Genomic DNA, 11,739 nt, shown 5'->3' on the forward strand with positions numbered 1-11,739 from the left:
CTATATATACAGTCACAGGAAAATGTATGTGAACCATTTGTAATTACTTGGATTTTTGCATAAATTGGTCATAAAAACAACAATAGACAAACAGTTTGCTTAAACTAATACCACATAAACAATGACATGTTTTTATTGAATACACCGTGCAAACTATCACTGTGCTGTATATGTAGTGTATACATATAACAAATGTGGAAATGTTAGAGTAAATGTAAACACAATAAAAGTAACTGTATTTGCATGGCAATTCCCACAGTTTATCAGATTTTACTAAAGCATTCACGTACCTATTGGTAATGGAAATTTAACCTACGTATAAAATCCTAAAATGTGTTGTTCACAGCTGCTTTATACTGCATAAAAAGCTTCTCCTTCAATTCAATATAGCCCCACAGACACATTTGTATGTAGTGCTGGTTGCCATCCAGGAGTACCGCTGAGTAAAAAACATCATTAGGTTTGTGGACAGCTGTTCATCAACCCAGATGCCCCCGTGTTAGAGTAATCTGTCCTTTATCTTTACATGGCAGTTTGGAGATAGTTTTCTACTTTGTGGCATTTAGATTTTCTAGACTAATGTGCACTACATTTTTGAACAACCACTATACTGACAGTTCTTAATTTACTGATTATAATAAATAAATAATAAATCACCTTTAATTGTGCATCTCTGTGTGTTTTTTTCTTATTGTTACCATACCTTGAGCCAGGTGTGTGAAACAACACTTAACTTTATTAGTTGCAAAGTTACTGCCCATCTCTACACAACTGGTTGAGGAGAGGGTTTAAAAAGGTCACGTAAGTGTATACAATTTAGTTTGAAAAGACTGATCTTTTTAAGGAAATAATAACAGCTATGTCAACAAAATGAATTTAATGAAGGTTTTACTTATTATTTTATTTATTTTATTATTTTTATTATATATTATTTATATTATATATAAATTTTATTATTTATTTATTATTTTTAGTTACAATATCACTGGATAGTGGTTGGGGTTAGTCCTCAACACAATTGAAAAAAAGATGGAATTAAAAAGCAAAAACTAATGGGGGGTCACTACTATCTCTTTAGAACCTACTAGACCATTCTTATCAGACTAGCTGGGTGCATGACACAGTTTTTCTCATGTATGCAGTCCATTTACCCCAGCACTGTGGGTATCTGCTGTAGTTATTAGATAGTGAGATTTTTTGCATGGAATATTATTTCATCCACAATGTCCAGCCACCGTCCTGGGCTTAGAGCAGTGGTTGGCAATAGGCGGCCCGTGGGCCAGAACCGGCCCGCCGGCAATAATATTTGGTCTGCGGCCAGATTGCTTTGATAGCAGAAAAATGAAAAATAAATAAATTGATAGCGACTGGTGCTGAAATAGATCTCATTCATGACAGCAACAGTTACTCACACAATCACTTCCTCTTCAGTGATTGTGCCTCCAAAATAAAAGTGCGAGAACTTTTTTTGCATACACGAGTTTACAAGGATTTGAAATAATTTGACTTTGTTCTGGCCCGCCATGTAACGGCTTCAAAAAAATTGGCCCGATGCCAGACTTATTTGCCGACCCTTGGCTTAGAGGGTCACATTTCAGCCAGCTTCTAGTGATGGCCTTTTTACAAGCAAGAATCAAGATATTTAAGATGTAGATGTCCTGTTTCCGAATTATGTCATTAGGTATCAATCCATGGTACACAGTGTTGGAGTCTCTGGGAATCTTGTAGCATAAGCTCTCCTGGAGGATGTCCATAACACTGTCCCAACACGTTTGTATTTTAAAACATGAACAGAAAATATGGGAGTGATTGCCCAATTGGTTATTTTTTTATGTGGAGTGAAATAAAGAAAACTGATTAAGCTCTTCCATCCATATTCCCTCCATCTTTAATAACTTGTGGAAGTGTGTTGTGTTCTGCAAATGGGATGCCAACCATTGTTAGGTAATTTAATGTTGAATTCAAGTTCCCATTTCATTTTTACATATTGTGAACTATTTCCATTTCACTTTTTGTAAATTACTAGACAGTTTGGAAACAATCTTTGAGGGGGTTTGTTTGTATCCACGTGCCAACACCTCAATCAGTTCATCACCTTCTGCTAAAATTCCTTCTTTAATTTCCATAGAAAATCTTATTTGTAAATATCTGATTTGAACATTATGGTAACATGCTGTTACTATTCTTTAAACATTTTGTACCTTTCATTTGGAAAACAGTCACTCCCTGGGCATTTATTTGTTTTCAATTCACTAATTGCCATATACAATTCTTTTTTGTAATGGAGCATTTCATTCGTTGTTTTGTACTTTTCCTATGGAAGAGAGATCCAGCGATATAATTACTGTTTCATATATGTCCTTTGTCGACAATATTAGGCTGTGAGTAAAGGTCATATAATGTTTAAAGGTTCTCCCATGTTGTGCATTGAATTTAAAATTCTTGCTAAAACATTTGCTGCTTTTAAGCCATTGTTGCTTTTTTGAGCATGTGGTGTCCGAACGATAATGCTGCGATGATGTGTTGAGAAGAAATCCGCTTGACACTGTTCTTGATTATAAAAGTTTATTACATCAAAGAATTCAGCATCAATTACAAGCTCTGCAGCAGCTTGGAGAGTGACCCAGCCCGATGGCCACTCTGTCTCTCTGTACATGAACACAGCTTATATAAGACATGTTTAGGTCTCTGCTAAATACCATATAAGGGCACAGTGCTGTAGACTAAGTGTAACCATCTGTTAGACACCACTTCCCCTAACACTGTGTCTCTCTCCAGCTCTGGGTCAGGGGTCAAATTCTATAGGAGGGTTCACTCTTGGTTCACCCATCAATCATTACTTCCTCATAAGGGTTCACTGTTCCTTTCACCAGCTGCAGAGCATTATATTAAACTGTAATGTCAAAAGCATATGTTATACACCACATATTCCCCCCTACGAGACTTAATTGAGTCTCGAAAAACAAAAAGAGATACATTTCTCCAACACATACTTCTAGCATATTATTTTTAACAACATATCAACTTTATGGAGTGTGAGAACGAAAAACCCGTCCGGCAGCCTTCATTCCAAATTCCCTCTAAGACAATCTAGACAGGAAAATTTTCTCACGGCCCCTCTGCCTTAGGCGGCCACGCATGGTACTCCAGTCCAATTAATAAACGACATCTTTATCAGTCAATGCAGAAATATGGTTTAGCCAATACATGTGAAAACCTCAGGAAATTAAACAAATCAAAACAATGTCCGAATTCAGGCTGGTCAACCCATCGGACCCTCCAACGGACCTTTCCCTGCCTAGACCCTATATCCCTAAGCATCAAGAAAAAGAAAAAAACCTGAGGTCCCCAAATATTAACTCCCTAAGTGTCTAAGTCTTTACACAGTTAACACAAAAAGAATATAATTGTTAATTAAGTATTATTCATTCACATATGTATTCATATCTATATCAAAGTAGACATAGGAAGGTATTCCACTGCAGCTCCTCAGCAGTGTCGATGCAATCCAGACGTTTCCACACCGTCCTTGTCCAGAGTCCATTCATACTGTCCTTGTTTGAGTATTTGAATCCCCATCTGTACATCCCCATATACTCTGGAAGAAAAGAAAACACCAACCAGTATCTTGTTGCAAAATAACACATGAAAATTAAAACCTCAATGTATGAAAATACAAAGTAACATTAAAATGGATATCTTTCCATCATTAATTCATCTGGTTCCCCTTCATCATCTCCATCTAAATCAGCCGTAGTTAACAAAGGCATCTGAGTGTTCTCCCCAGGCATTATCACTCCAACCCATCTCAATATCATAGCTTTCGCAAAAGTCAATAGCACCGTACAAAAGCAAAACATCAAACACAGCGCTACAAAGGCTGCTACCAAAATCTGAACCACCTCTGCTCCCACTGGTCCTAACTGATTTTGTAGCCCAGTATTTGCTAACCATCCAGCTCCCTCAGATTGACCAAACGCATCCCTTATACTCTTTAATGCATCTATAACACTAGTGATATTATCAGAACTATCTGGGATCAAAGTATAACAACCGTCTCCCGTCAAGTTCATAGCCACACACAAACCTCCTTGTTTGGCTAAAATATAGTCAAGAGCCATGTCATGTTTCAACAATGTCAGTCTGTGACTTCTTTGAGTATTTGACAGAAGATTAAACCCTCGTATAGTTTCATTTGCAAAACCCCATTAATTTTTTCACACACCCCTTGACTTTGTGGGTGATAAACTGCTCCAAGATGTTGTTTGATTCCCAATTTTTGCAAATCAATTTCACTGTTTTATCCACAAACTCTTTCCCATTATCTGATGATATTCGATCTGGAAGTCCCCACCTGCTTATGACTCTCTACACAAAAACTTGGCAACCGATTGAGCGTCTTTCCGCTTGGTTGGACAGGCCTCCGGCCATCGTGAAAATCTATCCACAACCACTAGCATGTATCTTTTCCCTTCAACTGGTTTTATCATATCGACAAAGTCAACAACTAACTCACGCATAGGACCCCTTGGGGTGGGAATGTAACCAGGAGGAACAGACATACCCCTGCGGACATTATTTTTCAGACAGATTGTACACCTGCCTATGACATAATCAATCTGTTCAAGCAAATATGGTGCCCAAAAACCATACTCCTTTGTGATTTTTCTCCTAACCTCCCCCCTGGCAACATGAGCTAACCCATGTGCTTCCTGAATCATCAAACCTAACAGGTCCAGAGGTGCTACTATCAGTCCCTCATGATTTCTCCAAAGACCCGTAGAATCCTTAACAGCACCTCGGTCAGCCACAACTGTTTATCAATCATAGAAGCAGCTTCCTGCATCAAAATCACTTCCTTAAGCGTAATTCTGTCTTCCAAGTCCACCCCATGAGTGACCAGAAAAACCTTGCCCAATTTGTCAGCTCCTGTGACAGCTTTTGCAGCTTCATCAGCAGCTTTGTTCCCTTGTGTCACTCTTGACGCATCTGTTTTATGAGCTGCACACTTAGCTATCGCTATCTCTTTAGGCCTCATCATAGCATGCAACAGTTTTATTATTTGTGCGTGATGTTGTATCGGAGAACCATCCGTTCTCTTAAACCCCCGACCTTTCCACACTGCTCCAAACAAATGACATACATTATGTGCATATGCCGAATCAGTATATATTGTCACTCGCTGCCCGTCAGCTAACAAACACGCTTCTGTTAGCCCCACAAGTTCTGCAAGCTGTGCAGACGCAGGCTGTGGTATTACTTCAGCTTTTTCAACAACAAATCCCGTTCCTTGAGCTTTTACTACTGCATAGCCAGCACACAATTTATCTCCCACACGATAACAAGACCCATCAGTCCAATACTCCAGGTCTGCCTCACGTAGTGGAAGGGCTTGCAAGTCTGATCTAAGCCTTGAGTATTTCTCTGCCTCTTGAACACATCATGTGGCTCACCATCCTCTGACGTTGGCAAATTCTCGCTGGATTTACCGTATCACACCTTACCAGGGTGACATCCTCCTGCTCTAAGAGCCTATGATAGTCTCTAAGCCTTGGCATAGTCAATGTGTATTTTCCTAGTTCAGAGATTCCTGAGACTATGATGGGTAAGAATTGTCACTGGGTAACCCCTCGTAACAGATGATGCTTTGTCATACATTAAATAAACTCCAACCATTGCTCTGTAGCACAGTGGTAGCCCTAATTCCACTTCTGAATATGCAGTCGAATAATAGGAAATAGGTTGAGGATTCGACCCTGTACCCGTCGGCTGACAAAGGACTGCACATGCATATTTACCTCCAGTGGAATAGACACATACAACAAGAAATTCTTAGAGTAGTCTGGTAGTGTGAGCGCTGGCGCCTCCTGTAACCTCTGTTTGATTGTTTCAAATGCCACAAGGCCTTCCTGTGTCCAGGACAGATTGCTGTGAAGTTGAGCGTTCCCAGTATCCTTAACCATAGCTCTCAAAGGTCCCGTCAAACTAGAATAATCCTCAACCCATGCTGAAGAATAACCAGCAATACCAAGAAACGTCAACATCTCTCTGACAGTTCTGGGCTTTGGAGCCTCCAATTGACAATCAGAAATGCTTCTGTGTCCATGCGTTATTGTCTGACCCAAATATACAACCTTCTCCTGGCAATATTGCAACTTCTTTTGTGAGGCCTTATGCCCCTTTTCTGCCAATATTTGTAGCAATTTAATTGAGTCTTTGTGACATGTTTCTTCATCTTGTGAACAGATCATAATATCGTCGACATATTGAATCACAGTACTCTGCAATATCTGATCTATCCCTACCAAATCATCTTTCAATACTTTGTTAAAAATATGAGGACTGTGTTTAAATCCTTCAATCTCTCATACTCATAAAACTGTCCTTATATGTGAATCCAAATAAACCCTGACTCTCTACACTAAGAGGAACACTAAAAAATGCACCACACAAATCTAACACCGTGAAATGTGTTGCATCAGGAGGGATTTGGGCTAACAAAGTATGTGGATCCGGAACTTCTGCTGGAAAATCAGTTACCACTTCATTTACTGCTCTCAAATCATGAACCATACGATAAGTCTCATCAGGTTTCTTCACAGGCAACAAAGGCGTGTTACTCTGAGGATTTGTTGTCTCTTCAAACACCTGCTTTCAAAAGTCCCTCAATTTGTGGTTCGATTCCTTGAATTGCTTCATCCTTCAATGGATACTGATACTTCCAAGGAGGTCTAGCTCCTGGTCGAAGTTCTACTTTCACTGGTTGGGCTGATTCACAAGTCCAATATCGGTACTGTGTTGAGACCACAAACATTCTGGAACTTCTCGCAACATCTCCTCTTTCATAGAATCCGAGTCCATCTTGGCACTACAATAGATTCATGTGTCATCCGTACAGCTTGTGGCTGTCCTGTCCTTTAGCTGAAATCATGATTTTGACAAATCGCTGATCTGTACTCCTCCAAATTGCCAAATTCTCTTTCATCGGTACAAAAACAGCTTCCTCTGCTTCTGTCATCATTTCCCCTATGTGTTTCTGCTCATAGTCTTCAGAAACCAACAAAGTCACATGTGGCACACTCTTCTCAATTTTGAATTCTTTCTCCAGATAATCATCAGTGTTTACCTTCATAGCTGCTCCTTGTGGTCCCAAAATTATGCAACTTGAGCTTAGTTGAATTCCCTTTGGTTGATGAGCCAACCATTCCTCTGGGTTTGATTGGGCAGCATTCTTGAAATACTTGAGCGTACAATGGAATGGATATTCTGGAAGTTTCGCATCTGGCATGTTCGCCACAATGAATTTCTCCCATATCTTAGCCGGCTCCAAGAAATCTGCACTGAGATTTCCAATCCAGAATACTGCAGAGGACTCCATCTCTGTTGTCATCAATAGTTGGTGGACCATTTCTTTTGGCACTTCTATCAGACAGCCATCTGGTGTACATTTTATTGTGCAGTTCAATCTACACAAAGCATCTCTTCCCAGTAGAGCAATAGGTGTATGTTCTGATACCAATATGGGTATTGTAGTTTTCTGATTTTTATAGCAGAGCTCAATTGGTTCCGTGAGAGGAATCAGCTGCTTCACTCCCTCAAACCCCCTTGTCCGAATCAGTTGATTGGACATAGGAAGATGTGTACCTTCAGGCCGAACACAGGTGAAAGCCACTCCGCTATCCGCCATCACTTCCTATGGTGGGTTATTTACTTTCACCTCAATTGTTGGATCTCTTTCCGGCCCTGATGCTACCAGCTGACACCCCCCTTTCGGATTTTCTGGGCACCTCTAGAATCCTAGCTCTGGGCCCCTGTGAGGGTTCACCAGTCCTCCAAGCGACCTTGACTGGCCCCTGAATCCTCCTCTGAAATTTCCTCCTCTGAAATTTCCTCCTGAGCTATTGCACTCACGGGCAAAGTGACCAACCTGTCCACAATTGTAACACACTTCTGGAGATTGCTGAAAGTATGGATTAAATCCTCCTCTTCTTGGGCTTCCTCGTCCTCTTCCTCTCCAATTCTGCATCTGTCCATAAACTGGCTGTGGATATGAAACAACTGGGACCACTAGTGGTGGTTGGGGCAATTGCGGTTGTTCCTGGCTTGACTGAAGCTGTGGTGGTGATTGTTGCTTTGGTAAACACTGCTCCTCCATAACCAAAGCCTGTTTCTTCTCCTTCTTCTTATTTTCCACCAGTTGTATTTGATTGAGTTTCCTGAGAGTCACTTGGTCCTGTTCTTTCTGATCATGTTCCTTTTTCCTATATAGATCCACTTGATGGGCTATATGATCTGTATAGACTCCTATTGCCATGCTTCCAAGTCCAACCACCTCTGCCAGTTTGCTCCTTACTGGTGGGGGCAACCCCATCTGTAGTTTAGCTCGCAAAATTGACCGCTCCATTTGACTCGCCTCTGGATCATTTCCTGTGATATTTCTCCACACCTGATGAGCTCTCGACACATAGGCTCTCGGATTCTCTTCTTTTCCCAATGAATCAATCAAGATATTGTCAGGATGCACATTTGTGGGAAACGTGTCTTTCAGTGCTCTCCACAGTCGATTCCTACTTGCAGCGAACAACTCCGGATCATTTACAGCAGTCCCCACATATCGATTAAGTCCCGCTCTCTGAAAAATCTCTTCCATACCTGGAATCCCCAGGAGATTAGCAAAAAGTCTCTTAATATCTCCTATGGCAGTTTGTGTTCCTACCGTAATTTCTTCCAACTTCGAGATCCAAGGATGTGCTCCATCTTGAAGAATAGGCAACTTCTCAAGTATATCTGACATATCGGTATTCTGCAAAGGCTTATACTCCAGATTCTGTCCTCGGATTATCACTGGCAGCATCTTCTTACTTGTGCTCCCTTTCCTTGGGCGTAATGCATACTTCTTCTCCAATTTTTGAGACCCTTTTTTCCTCAATTTCTCCCTCTGTATTGTCAGCTTCTCGAGATGTTCTTCCAATTCTCTTATTTCTTCTGGATAAGTCGACTTCTCCAAGCATGATATGCATCGATCCATGTCTTTTTCTATTTCTTCAGTAGTCATTGGAGGATAAAATCCTCTTGAACATGAAGCACCTTTAATCTCCCACTCTTCATCGCTGTCTCCATCTTCACTTTCATCGGAGATCTGATCTCCTGTATCCTTCTTCTTCCAACTTTCATCACCCCTTCTTTCCGCTCTGGCCAGCCTCCGTCTGATCACAGGATCATATCCACCCATGATCTCTTCTACATCACTCTGTTCATCATCATCTTCCATTCTCCTAACCTCGCTCTACCCTTAGTTTCCAAACGTGTCATTTTCTTCTTACTTTTGGAGCTTGGAGTCATCTTTATAGTTTCTGCTTGTCCTCTCTCTATGATCGTTCATCTTCATCTCTGATGCAATAACCACCCTCCTGAATGATCACTGGAAGCTGAGGATAGACATCCTTAAACTCCGCTTCCTCCTCGTATGGTGGAGGTCTCTTTGCTGAATCCGTATGTGAGAAGGGTTTGTTGACTTCTGCCATTAATTTTTCTGTTATCTTTGCCTCTTTTGCCATTTTCTCTACACCTCTGTCCCTTTTCTCTTGCGTCTCTTTCATCAGTTTTTGACCTTCATGTTCGAACAACTTAAGAACACCCAGCTCTCTTCGTCTCTTCTCTTTACGTCGTTCCCCTTTTTTCCCCTTGTTTTGATCCGACTTATATGTGGACACAAGTACTTGCATTATTTTAAGTACACCTGGGTTAAGAGTCCCTTCCACAGGCCATGGTTGTCAATATTAGGCCAACGCTTATGCCATTTTTCAGATAACTTTACAATACCATCAACTAGAGGATTATTTTTTTGCACTACATCAACCGGAGTAGTTACTTTCAACGTTTTAATGTCCTTTTTCCGCATAGTGACAACTTTTATATTTCTTTATTGTAAATTATTTTCCTTATTACTTATTTGTTTATTTTTCTTTTAATTCTACTTAATTGTTGATAGGTGGCAATCTTACCACATCCGCTAATGGAAAATCAAGGGAATTTGTCAACTCCAGAGCAATCACAAAAATCTTGTTATCCAGCAATCACACGGCGCCAACTCCTACCTAATAAGCACCCTCTCACCTTAGTTTTGTCCCAAAAGCTCAATACCACTCAATTCCCAACACAACTTGACTTCAAACGACCCCTGCACAAAAACTCCCATATGTAATATTCAAATACAGTAACTGATCAGTCGTTGCCAAGTCTCCCCTTAGATAGTCATAACATGAAATATGGCAGGCATACACAAATAGACTCTCTGTGTTACAAATGTGTCTATAATATCCTGAAAGGAAACAAACTAAATGTGTATCATCCGTAATAATTATAATGAGTATAGACACATATGCACAGGTGTTTGTAAAGAGTTTGTGGATTGCACAATACTGGCCAGACTGGATCCGGGGCTGCTTTGCTGTGGCGCGCTGGACGGCACCCCCCTCTCTCCTTCTCTCTCTCTCTCTCTCCTTCTTGTCTCTCAGATCACAGGAGAACAAAAACCAAAAAAGGCAAACAACACTTTAGTCCTTTTATGTACTCACAAGGTTATTTCCCCCCAAAAATAAGAGTGTTACCTCTCTGATAATCATAATCTATTTTCCCTAACTTTTTAACATATCTACGTTAACATGCAAGCTAAGGAATTTCGGTGTCATTTACACTGGGGATGCTGGGGACACTACTCTTCACTCCTATTTAAAGCTTACTCTATTAACAACGTTCTTCAATACCAATGAAAATGCCTTTTAAAATGTATTTACACACATAAAAAACCCCAAATGAAATACAAGTAAATATAGAAAAACAAATGCGCACTTCCCAAAAAAGTAACTTAGGCTAAGAAAACCCCCTGCTGCTTCTGAAATGACCCAAACCATACAGCAGCATTAATCAATAACTTTAACAAATTTCAAAACACAGTTTTCCCCTTGATCAAGTTCCTTCTCTATTTCTTTATTCATATATGTTTTCTTGAATCCTAGCCTTATTGTCCTCTGCATAGTCTCTCACACACACTAGGCTTCTCCTATTTCTCACACACACAACCGAGACACAGCAGGGCAGCTCTCCACACACACACACACACAACTATCCAGTCAACAAGAATGCATTTCTTCACACTGTTTATAAAGCATGCTTCCGCCGCACCTTTTTCCTTTATTATTTTCCTTCCTAAATTTATGCTACCTCGAGTTTGCAGATATTTAATGAGAGGCCACTTCGGACATAGTTCGTCAACACATGTATCGAGAGGTAACTTACAATTAAATTTTTCTTCTACAAGCTCCCAGTTCCTTTGAACGGACCCGAAAATTCACCTAGTTCCTTTCCAGGATTTGCGGCCCATCTAAGATCGCCTTTCAAGGGCTTTTTGTCCAGATCTGCGGCGTCCTAATCCTTATTTTCCTTTTTCCTTAACCTTATATTTTCTTCCTTATCCTTATTAATTTGTATTCAAGCCGAATGACCCTGGCCAGGGTTGCACTCTCTCTCTTTTTCCCTTACTCCAATTTACCTATTCCTTAAAGCCTAGTTTCACGCGACAGTAATTTCCATCCCACATTACGGTTATAAGAATCTGAGGGCCCATATTCTTAATCTTTGCAAAGTTATGAAACCTCACTTCCCGTTACTCCTAGGCTGTTCCTTTTTCTTCCTTTTATATCTATCTATCTGTCTTCATTACATTCACACACACAACCT

The sequence above is a fragment of the Micropterus salmoides genome, unplaced genomic scaffold (genome assembly GCF_014851395.1).
Source record: "Micropterus salmoides isolate LMB-PRFRI ecotype aquatic unplaced genomic scaffold, ASM1485139v1 Ms_hic_scaffold_18, whole genome shotgun sequence".
In the NCBI taxonomy this organism is placed as follows: Eukaryota; Metazoa; Chordata; class Actinopteri; order Centrarchiformes; family Centrarchidae; genus Micropterus; species Micropterus salmoides.